The sequence below is a fragment of the Vidua chalybeata genome (genome assembly GCF_026979565.1).
Source record: "Vidua chalybeata isolate OUT-0048 chromosome W unlocalized genomic scaffold, bVidCha1 merged haplotype SUPER_W_unloc_2, whole genome shotgun sequence".
Taxonomy (NCBI): Eukaryota; Metazoa; Chordata; class Aves; order Passeriformes; family Viduidae; genus Vidua; species Vidua chalybeata.
In genome coordinates, this window is record NW_026530331.1 from 1 (window position 1) to 11,794 (window position 11,794).

Consider the following 11,794-nt stretch of genomic DNA (forward strand, 5'->3'; position numbering starts at 1 on the left):
AGGAATGAGACTTCTCTGATATTTCAGTATTCTGTTAGGAGTTGATATAAAAAATGGAAAATTATTTTGAAATGCTGCAATATTATACACAGATGTGATAGATGAGTAATGCAATGGTTGACTCTCACAATTAAAAGACAAATATCATGTATATATGTTAAGAGAAGTTTTATAGACTTATAGTTATGTTTTACCCCCCCTTGTGTTGTTATCTGGGGGTGACCTGGGTTTGGGACATTTGGGAGGGTCGACTTGTTACTATGGCAACATCTGACCTCCAATCAAGATTTAAGGATGTAAACTCCACCACTGGACAGCAAAGAAGGAGCTGATGGACAGAACTTTGGGAGGGGCTAAAGGATTAAAAGGCCAAAGCTCCATTGTGTGGATGAGCACATGGTGGGAAAAAATCTTTTGCTCCCAGCACCATAATATTTTCTCTATTCAATCTTCTGTTGTATTTTTGATAAGGTTTTAATAAACCTTTTAAATTTTTAAAAGTGAGTATAATTTCTCACAATGGGGGCTCTCCCTGGGATTTACACCTCGCCCCGGTGGCACTAAGAGTTCTCAAAAGGGGCGCCCCCCTGCCACAAATTTGGCAGAATCTATCAGACTTTCCCAGGGCCACTGGTGGTCGCAGGTTGGAAGCCTGGAGGCAACAGGAGGCTCGATAAAGAAAAAGAGAAAAAGTGGTTTGAAAAACGACATTCACTTGTGTTAAAATTTTAGAAGTTTAATAGTAATGAAAATAGTAATAAAAATTAGGACAATAAGAATTTGGACAATCAAAGTTAGGACAATAAAAGACAATAAAAAGCAAAGAGTTACGGACGTCCAGGCGCTTTTGCTCTGCCACAGAAGCACACCTTGCTAACAAAGAATTACCCCTTAAAAGCAATAGCCTATTGCATATTCATATATCTCATACATGATTCAAACATTCCTATTCAAACTAAGGGTGTTTCTGCTTAGTTTCAACTCCCCCCCTCATCTTGTAAATCAATCGTGTTGGTCCCTCAAAGTCTGTGTCTTCCTGATAAGGAAGCAATAATTCTTCTCTTGAGATCTTAGTGTCTTGTTGCTGTTATCTCTATGCGAAAAATTTCTTAATTATCTTACCCATTCCTTGAGCTAGTTACAACAAGTATCTTACATCACATAGTTTCTATATTAATATTATGCTATAGCCTAAAAACTATATTTAACGCACTACTTAAAAGAGATTAATACAGCATAACTTTCCAACAAAACACAGTATTCATTTTAATATTTGCGAAAAGCCAATCATATAATATGCGTTTTTCACAGGGGGGTGAGTAACATTCTCATAACTATCTTTGGCCAGATAATTACTCTGTAATTCCGGTATAGGAAAGCAAACTTCACGCTATTACTATACTAGACCTGTTCTGGTCCGTTGAAGTTTTAGGATATTGGACGGTAGGAAGGAACAGCGGGACACATGGTGAAGAGGAAAGCGGGGATCCCCTCTTGGCTGGCAGGACACGTGAGATTGACAGTGTTATAGGTAAAAATTAACTGAGCCAAATTTAATATTTAATAAAAAATAGATTTTTATTATGCGACCGAAATTCGGTTCGAGATAGCGACAATCCAATCAAAAAGGTCAGTGCCAAGCCCTGGTATTGGTGCTGGGTGAGACACCGGTCCAACCTCTACAGCACAGGGTCTCCTATGTTCACACCGACCGTCCCGTTCGAGCGGTTTTTATACAGTTTATTCGGCCTGAGGCAGAGTTCTCGGCGATCAGGCTTTTCTTTCCTTTCAGAGTCTCATATTAATAGAATTTATTTTCTCTATGTTGTGTTGAATAAAACCATGTCTGGAGAGCGATGTCGAGTCGATCATCACTTGGGAGTTCCTTGGATCACCTTGGGGAATGACCCATCTCCGGGCGAGCTACGTTTATTCATTTGCAAATGAAGTCCTCCTCCCTCTTGTCAGCTGTGGTTTCGACATATGTGAGGCAATCCCCTGGCTCTGATTCGCATGCTTAAAACTTTATACAAATATTTTTTGGCAATATAACATATTATATCTCTATATATCCCTTTATAGGCACGAATTATCCATATTATACATAACTAAGGGTTTGTGAGGGGTTTGCAGCACCGAGCCAGCGCACACGGGGTAGTCAGTGGGCCCACGTGAGGCATCACTTGGCTCTGGTGCCTGGCCCGGGCGGCAGGCTTGTGCTGGGGGGCCTAAGCGGCAGCAGCCCAGGCAGCAGGCTTGTGCCGGGATGGGGACTCGTGGAGGGGTCCCCAGCCAGCACACACAAAGGGAGTCCATGGGCCCACGTGGGTCAGCTCCTAGCTCTAGTGCGTAGCCAACGCTGTGATTTCCAGAGCCAGCCAGGACCAGAGTGGGAGAGGGGCGACCGCCTAAGTTTGCGGCGGGGGGGGGGGTTGGGTCGCCCAGGAGTAGGTGTACCACTCAGCATGATGCGGCAGTTCGCGCACCCCCAAACCACGGCGGGGCAGAGCCGGATGCAGGACTGAATCGCAGTGGGCCGAGCCGCTGGGAGCAGCAGCGGAGCTGCCAAGTGGAGCTGTGGCGGGCCTTAGTCAAGCTGAGCCAGGCGGGGGCGGGGACCAGAGTGCAACTGTGGGACGGAAGCCCCCCTGGATCATAGGTGTTTTTCAGAAGAGGTAAAGTTTATTTCTTTCCTTTTCGTTTTCTCTTCTCTTTCCTTCTTCCTCCTTTCCTGCTTTCCTTCCTCTCCTTTCCCTCACCCTTCTTAGGGAGGCGGGCCTTGCTGGGAGAGTATGTAGTTAGCTGATTGGGGGAGGTGGGCTGTGTTGGGAGGGCCTGTGGTTGGAAAGGTGGGCTCTGTCAGGGAAAGACCTGTGATCTGCTGGTCAAGATGGGATTGTGGGTGAGTAGTGAATCCCCAAGGGAAGAAGCAGAAATTGAGGAGGTACCAATGGGTATACCCCCAGACAGTCCACTGGGAAGGAAACTAACCTGGTGGAAATATGACCCCAACACCAGAGATAAGGACGAGAGCAAAATGGTTCAGTACTACGTGGTAGAATGGACCAGAAGGGAAATTAGGAGTTATCATGTACACTGGCCGAGATATGGATCAGGCGAAGGATGGATATGTCAGGCATTAAATGTATATGTAAGGAGCTAAGAAACCATTCAATCAGGAAGAGAGTGACTACGCTGCTTGCTGGGAAGGGGAAACCACACCCTAGAAGGTGAGCATGTTTAAGGTAACAGAACATAAAGAATGGGACCTATTAGACCACTTACCCCCCCCACCTCCAGTAGCTCCATCTGCACCTCCCTTATCCCCTGATGGGCCTAGCCAAAACACCAGAAACAGGGTAGCACAATGAGAGGAAAGCAGATCAGAGGATGGGAGCCAAGCATCAGGATTATACCCCCTGAGGGAAGTATCACGTGGTGGCGTGCAGGGAGGAATTGGATTTGTAACCGTACCTATCAGCTCCTCTGACATGAGAATGATTAAAAAGTAATTAAAAGGACTATTCGAGGACCCCATTGGATTAGCGGAGCAGTTAGACCAGTTTCTGGGGCCCAATATTTATACATGGGAAGAAATGCAATCAATAATGACCATGTTGTTCACACCAGAGGAAAGACAGATGATCCGGGCAGCTGGGATATGGATATGGGAAAGGGAGCATAGGCAAGGACCTCCTGGGGATCTGAAAATGCCCATAGTGCGCCCCAATTGGGACCACAACAGCACAAGGGGGAGGCAAGACATGGAGGAATATAGAACATTGATTATAAGAGGTGTCAAAGAGGCAGCTCCATGTAATCAAAAGGTCCGTAAGCCTTTCGATGAGCAGCAAAAGAGGGAAGAAACCCCAACAGAGTGGCTAGAAAGACTGAGGAAAAATATGAGGCACTATTCAGGAGTTGACCCTGATACAGTCGCCAGACAGATCTTACTAAAGATAAATTTTGTCACTCATGCCTGGCCACATATATATAGAAAGTTAGAAAAATTAGATGGTTGGCAAGAAAGGAGGTTAGAGGATCTTTTGAGGGAGGCACAGAAGGTGTATGTAAAGAAGGACAAAGAGAAGGCCAAGGCAAAAGCCAACGTAATGGTAACTGCCATTAGGGAAGGAAACCAGCACGTAAAGAACTACTCAGGTAAAGGAGGGGGACTCCGAATGCGGGAAGATAGGCAGAGGGGGGATGTGGCCCTCTGGGACTGGACACAAAAAGGAGAGTTTGGGAGATGGGGGAACCTAGGACGAGTTTGCTTTTACTGTAAAGAGAATGGACATATCAGAAAGAATTGTCCCCAGAAGGAAAAGGACCTGAGGGTCTATGAGACTGAGCAAAAAGGGGAAGCAGAAGACTAGGGGTGTCAGGGGCTCTACCTCCTGGGGACAGAATACCATCAGGAGCCCTTGATAACTGTAAAAATAGGCCCCCAGGAGGAAGAATTTGAATTCCTAGTAGACATGGGGGCTGAAAGAACTTGTGTTTTAGAATCCCAAAGGGGTGCAAAAAGGCTCAAGATACCATGCAAGTAGTAGGTGCAAAAGGGGAAGGGTTCAAAGTCTTAGTTATAAAGGAGGTAAAGCTTGAAGGGGCAAATAAAATAGGAATTGGGGATGTCCTATTAGTTCCAGAAGCAGGGTGCAATTTATTAGGATGGGATTTACAGGTGCAGTTAGACATTGGAGTGCTCCCAGAGGAAGGGAAAATGGTGGTTAAGCTTCTTCAATTAAGGGAAGAGGATGAGGACAAAATTCATGAGATGGTGTGGGCAAAACCAAAAAATCAAGGTAAATTGAACATGAAATCTATAGTAATAAAAATAGTTTATGAGAACCATCCAGTTCAGGTATGACAATACCCACTCTCCTTGGAGGGGAGACGAGGACTGCAGCCGGTGATCCAGGACCTACTTGAAGAAGGGATCTTAGAACCATGTATGTCCCCATATAATACACCCATATTACCAGAAAAGAAGTCAGATGGTGTGGCGTTAGCTTTTGTTCTCCCCGGCTGCACGCAGCTCTTGGGAGCCCGGCTGTGGCGTAGCTTCCACGGCTCCGTGTCTCGGGCGCGTGGGCTGGCCAGCTGCTGTTACCATGTGCTAGGGATCCGGTAAAGAGGTAAGGAATTTGTCCATTTACTCTGTGCTGGACTGGAACGGTTTATTGGTCATGTGGCGCGGTTCGATGGAAAGACGCAACCGCTCCCGGCACTCGCATGGGAGAAAATGGCACCTGGGTGCCAGCGGGGTAGGATTTTATGGAGGGGTGGGGCGAGAGGATCCACGGCCTGCCATCCAATAGGGGCGGCTGCCGTGGCGGTGACGCCAGCAACAGCGACCAACCAGAGAACCCCGCAGGGGCGGGCACCGAGCCTCGGGCTGAGTGGGATCGTGTGGATTGGGGTGGCAGGCACGGGGTTTCCTGGGGCCAGATGGGGGAGTGGTTACAGGAGCGGCAGAGGGAGAAAATCCAACGGCAGGCAGCTTGGGGAAACGACACGGGGGGTGCGTGGGATTACAGAACTTGACTTATTTTAACAGAAATTAAAAACCCTAATCTAAACCCAAACTCCAGGATGCAACAAGATGGGACTTACAGGCTTGACCAAGATTTAAGAGAAGTGAACAAAAGAACAGTGAATCAGTACCCAGTAGTGCCTAACTCCTATACACTACTCAGTAATATCCCCCTAGCATGCCAGTGGTTTAGTGTGGTAGACCTAAGAGATGCTTTTTGGGCATGTCCACTGGCAGAGAAAAGTAGGGATATATTTGCCTTTGAATGGGAGGAACCCGATTCCAGAAGGAAGCAACAGCTTTGGTGGACTAGGTTATCCCAAGGGTTTTCTGAATCCCCAAACCTATTTGGTCAAGCACGAGGAGAAGTACTGCAACTCTTCTCCATCAAACCTGAGATAAAACTCATCCAATATGTAGATGATTTGCTTCTCTCAGAATGGGAAGAAAATGAAGTTTGGGAATCCACCATAGCATTGTTAAATTTTCTGGGGGTCCAAGGACTTCAAGTACCAAAAAGGAAACTCCAATTTGTAGACCGTGAAGTAAAATACCTAGGACGTGATTTGTCAAGGCAGCTGGTGACTGAACCCTGAGAGAATTGCAGGAATAGTCTCACTCCCACAGCCAAAAACTAAGGGAATTTAGAAGGTTTTTAGGCTTGTTGGGATATTGAAGGATATATGCAGGCTGTCAGGTTCTTGTATGAAAAGTTAGTGGAAGAAGAGATTAGGTTGGAAGAAGATGATGAGCAAAAGTTTGAAGCTTTAAAGCAAAAATTAGTGCACTGGCACTGAGTCTTCCTGCCTTAGACAAACCTTTCTATCTGTTTGTAGATATAGAAAAAGGGGTAGCTCATGGAGTATTAGCCCAGGACTGGAGAGGATCCAGGAAACCAGTGGCCTATTTATCAAAACTACTAGACCCTGTCAGCCGGAGGTGGCTAACCTGCATTCAGGTGGTTGCAGTGACTGCTGTACTCGTAGAGGAAAGCAAAAAATTAACCTTTGGGGGAAAATTGAAAATATATACTCCACACTCAGTTAGAAGTATCCTAAGCCAAAAGGCTGAGAAATGGCTCACTGATTCCCGAGTGCTAAAGTATGAAGCCATCTTAACAGATAATGATTTAGAGCTAATCGTGAGTAACCAACTCAACCCTGCCCAGTTTTTATATGGAGAACCAGGTGAGGAACTAGTACATAATTGCCTAGAAGTTATAAACTATCAAACTAAAGTAAGAGACGACCTAACGGATCAACCACTCCAAGAAGGGAAACGATTGTATATTGATGGATCTTCATGATTAATCCAGAGGCACCAGGTATTAGGGTACGTTATAGTGGATGAAGGGTTAGTAGCCATAGAAAAGGGAAAGTTACCTTCCGACTGGTTAGCCCAAGCCTGTGAGTTATATGCCCTAAAACGAGCTCTGGAAATATTAGCACAGAAAAGGGGAACAATATATACAGACTCAAAATACGCTTTTGGAGTAGTGCATACCTTTGGAAAAATTTGGGAAGAGAGTGGGCTATTAAATTCAAAGGGAAAGGGACTGATTCATGAAAAACTTGTTTTAGAAGTGTTAGAAACCTTACAATTACCGGAAGAAGTAGCAGTGGCATATGTTAAAGGACATCAAAAAGGGGTGACTCAAGAGACGCAAGGGAACAATTTAGCTGATTTAGAAGCTAAAAATGCAGCAGAATCAGGGACAGAAAAACTAATGATGGTGTTAACCCCCATGGGAGAAATGCAAGAAGTCCCGGTGTTTAGTGGGACAGAAGAGGAAGAACTCCTTAAAATAGGAGCCAAGAAAGATAATGAAGGGAAGTGGAGATCAGAAGATGGGAGGCAAATGTTGAATAAGCCCCTTGCCAAGAAAATGCTGGAAGGCATGCATGGGAAAACACATTGGGGTACTCAAGTGCTAAGTGATCAATTTCTAAGAGACTGGGGCTGCATAGGAATTTTCAGGATAACTAAGTCGGTGACTGAACTGTGTGTGATATGTCAACAAGTAAATAAGAAGGTCATGAGGAAAACACCCAGGGGAGGGCGAGAACTAGCCTTATGGCCCTTTCAAAACATCCAAGTAGACTTTACTGAGCTTCCTCAGGTACAATGGTGGAAATTTTTGCTAGCAATAGTAGATCACTTGACTCATTGGGTAGAGGCGGTACCCACTGTTAAAGCCAATGCCAATGTTGTGAGTAAAACACTTCTAGAATCAATCATTCCCCAATATGGGATGGTAAACAAGATTGATTCAGACCGGGGAACTCATTTCACATCAAAGATATTGCAGAAAGTTGTTCAAGCCCTGGGAGTGAAATGGGAGTTACACACTCCATGGCATCCCCAGAGTTCTGGTCGGGTTGAGCAAATGAATCAAACTCTTAAAAGAGCTTTAGTTAAGCTAATGATTGAAACCCAAATGTCAAGGATAAAATGTCTTCCTATAGCCTTTCTAAGAATTAGAATCCAACCCCGGTCAGATCTGGGAGTGTCACCCTATGAAATGATGTTTGGGTTACCCTTCTTGACCTCTCCCCAGAAGGTTGCCACCTATGAGGAAGGGGAAGCCAATCCCAAGAAATATGTTATATCTATAGCACAAACCTTAGAAGGGCTAAGACATAAAGGGGCCATTCCTCAAACTACCATCCTGGATTTCAGAATCCATAATATTAATCCCAGGAATTGGGTGATGATCAAGTCATGGAGAGCTCAGCCTCTAACTTCTCAGTGGGAAGGTCCCTTTCAGGTACTGCTCCCCACCGAATCAGCCGTGCAAAATGCAGAGTGGGGATGGACTCATGCCAACAGAGTTAAAGGCCCAGTAGAAGAACCGAAAGAATGGACTATAACATCCAGGCTGGGTGAAACAAGATTAACTCTCAAGCAGAGACCGAGAGACAACCAGAAAAACAACAAGACGCCCAAAAAGTAGAGTCAAGCTTCCACCAGCCAGCTTGAGAACTGTTTTAATGGGCAAGAATTACAAGCATCTGTGGAGGGGAAGTACACAAGGGACCGTAAAAGGTAATGGGTCAGCATCCTTAAGAAAATAAGACAAAGGAAGGAGGGCAAGACCAGGTTGGCCCCTTTGTTCGCTACCAAGAAGACTCCATAGCCCTGCTGTGGGTAGCAACCCCATAGGCATGGTAAAGTAGGGGCAAAAAGGCCGTACCAGACCTCTATAATTCCTCAACTGTCTTTTAATACAAAAGGGACTGGAGGGCAAGACTGAGTTGGCCTCTGTATTCACCACTAAGATCCACCTACTATGGGTAGCAATCCCATAGGCAAGGTAGATATACCGGACCTCTGTAATGTCCTTTTGGTCATTCTGGATAAGGGTGTCTAGGGAAAACCGGGGATTTTTTTCCCTTTGGTTCCCTCTCTCCTTGCCCACATCAACAGATGCTGATATGACTCATTGAGTTAAATTGTTTGAGCCAAATAACTTGTGGAAAAGGAAAAGGGGGGATTGTGATAGATGAATAATGCCATGGTTGACTCTCACAATTAAAAGGCAAATATGTATATATGTTAAGAGAAGTTTTATAGACTTATAGTTATGTTTTACCTCCCCTTGCGTTGTTATCAGGGGTGGCCTGGGTTTGGGACATTTGGGAGGGTCGACTTGTTACTATGGCAACATCTGACCTCCAATCAAGATTTAAGGATGTAAACTCCACCACTGGACAGCGAAGAAGGAGTTGATGGACAGAACTTTGGGAGGGGCTAAAGGATTAAAAGGCCAAATCTCCATTGTGTGGATGAACACATGATGGGAAAAAATCCTTTGCTCCCAGCGCTGTTGTTCTGGTTTGAAAGCAAAACCAGTGAGAGACTCCTAGTCAGAAATACAATTTATTGGGAAAAGGGAAAAGAAACAAAATGCATGCAATAATACAAAAGGAAGACCACTGACAAAGTCAGAATACAACCTGACACCCCTTTGGCCAGTGTGTTGGTAGCAGTCCAAATTGGAGTGGCTGCAGTCCTCTTGGCGTGGCAGATGTGGTTTCTGTTGGAGCAGTGGTCCTGTAGAAAAGGTGTAGTCGTCCAGTGGAAACCCCAGCTGTGTCCTCTTGGAAACCTGTGGGAAGGCTGCCTTTCTGTCCAAAAAATCCCAGAATATATCTAGGTGGGAATGCTTAGCTCCTCTCAGCTGGGCGGAGCATCTGACAATGGGCTGATGTCATTCTGAGTCATGTGGTGGGTCTTTGAGTACCTGTTAAACAGAAAGGGCTCCTGGAGGGAGTTATCTCTGAGTCATGTGGCAAGACATTGATGGGCCCATTAACAGGAGATAAGGAAAACTGCCCAGAAGACAACTGCTACACAGATGGCAATAGAAAACATCCTGCTTCTCAATCTCAGACAGCCGTAATATTTTCTCTATTCAGTCTTCTGTTGTATTTTTTATAAGGTTTCAATAAACCTTTTAAATTTTTGAAAGTGAGTATCATGCCTCACACAGAATTGGAGTTTACTCAGGCATGATGCTTTCTCCTCTGTGCATTTCAAAAATGGGTGGTGTATTGGTTTTCCATTACAAGGTTTTGGTATTAGGGGGGTACAAGGGTGGCTTCTGTGAAAAGCTGCCAGAAGTCAGATAGAGCCAATGCCAGCTGGCTTCAAGACAGACCCACCACTGGCCAAGGCCTGGCTAATCAGCAATGGTGGTGTGACGTCCCACCCTTAAGGGGAAGGGAACACCCAAGATTCATAGATGCTGGTGGTTGAAAGGAATGATGAAGGCCAGAGGGTCTGCAAAAGCTTGCATAGTTTTATTAGTAAATTACATACTTAGCATGGGAATTGGTATGTTAGTCCCTGACCTACTATGTAAACACATGGCAGTGGGTTTTGGGTAAAAGGGTAGAGAAGAGAGAAAGAAATTTTTTATAGAGGGGATAGAGGGGGGGAGAAGAGAAGAGAAGAGAAGAGAAGAGAAGAGAAGAGAAGAAGAGAAGAGAAGAGAAGAGAAGAGAAGAGAAGAGAAGAGAAGAGAAGAGAAGAGAAGAGAAGAGAAGAGAAATCGCCAGTCCTGGCTATTAATGTTCGAGACACGCACGTTAGCCCCCTTATCTTCCAAGCTTCTACAGATGGTAGTGCCTCTGGGATAGCATATTTTGGGAGGGGGGGAACTGCTGCACAAGAGCAGCTGTGAAAGGAGTGAGAATATGTGAGAGAAACAACTCTGCTGACACCAAGGTCAGTGGAGAAGGAAGGGGAGGAGGTGCTCCAGGCACTAGAGCAGATTCCCCTGCAGGCTGCGATGAAGACCATAGTGAGGCAAGTTTTCTCCATGTAGCCCATGGAAATTAATGGTGGAGCAGTCCGTGGAGGACCCCATACCAGAGCAGGTGGATGTGCCCAGAAGAGGTTGTGACCCTGTGGGAATCCCGTACTGGAGCAGGCTCCTAACAGGACCTGTGACCCTGTGGTGGACAGTAGTGTTTTGACCTTGGCTGGGTGCCAGGTGCCCCCTAAGCCAGGGTATTCACCTGCTCTGGCATGGAGCTCCTCCACAGGCTGCAGGAGGATCTCTGCATCCCTGTGGATTTCCATGGGCTGCCAGGGCACAGCTTCTTCACCATGGTCTTCACCATGAGCTGCAGAGGAATCCCAGCTCCGGGGCCTGGAGCATCTCCTCCTCCTCCTTCACTGATCTTGGTATCTGCAGAGCTGTTCTTAGATGTTCTCAGCCTGCTCTTCTCTGGCTGCAATTGCAACTGCGCAACAACTTTTCTTTTTTCTTAATGATGTTATCACAGAGGCTTTACTACCATTTCTAATTGGCCCAGCCTTGGCCAGCAGCACATCCATCTTTGGAGCCACCTGGGATTGGTTCTGCCAGACATGAAGGAAGCTTCCAGTAGCTTCTCACAGAAGCGACCCCTGTAGCCCCCCTGCTATTAAAAGTCAGGCCCTGCAAACCCAATGCAGCCACAAGGACTTATTGCTGACTCATGGACAGTTTGTTGTCCTCCAGGGCCTCCAGGTCCTTTTCTGCAGTGCTGCTTTCCAGCAGGTCACCCCCAGCTTGTACTGATGCCTGGGGCTATTCCTACCCAGGTGCAGGACCCTGCATTTTCGTTTGTAGAATTTCAGAAGCTTTTTCTATCCATCTCCCCAACCTGTTGAGATCTTTCTAAATGACAGCACAGCAGTCTGGGGTATTGGCCACTCCTCCCAGCTTTGTATCATCAGTGGACTCACTGAGGAGGCATCTACCGCTTC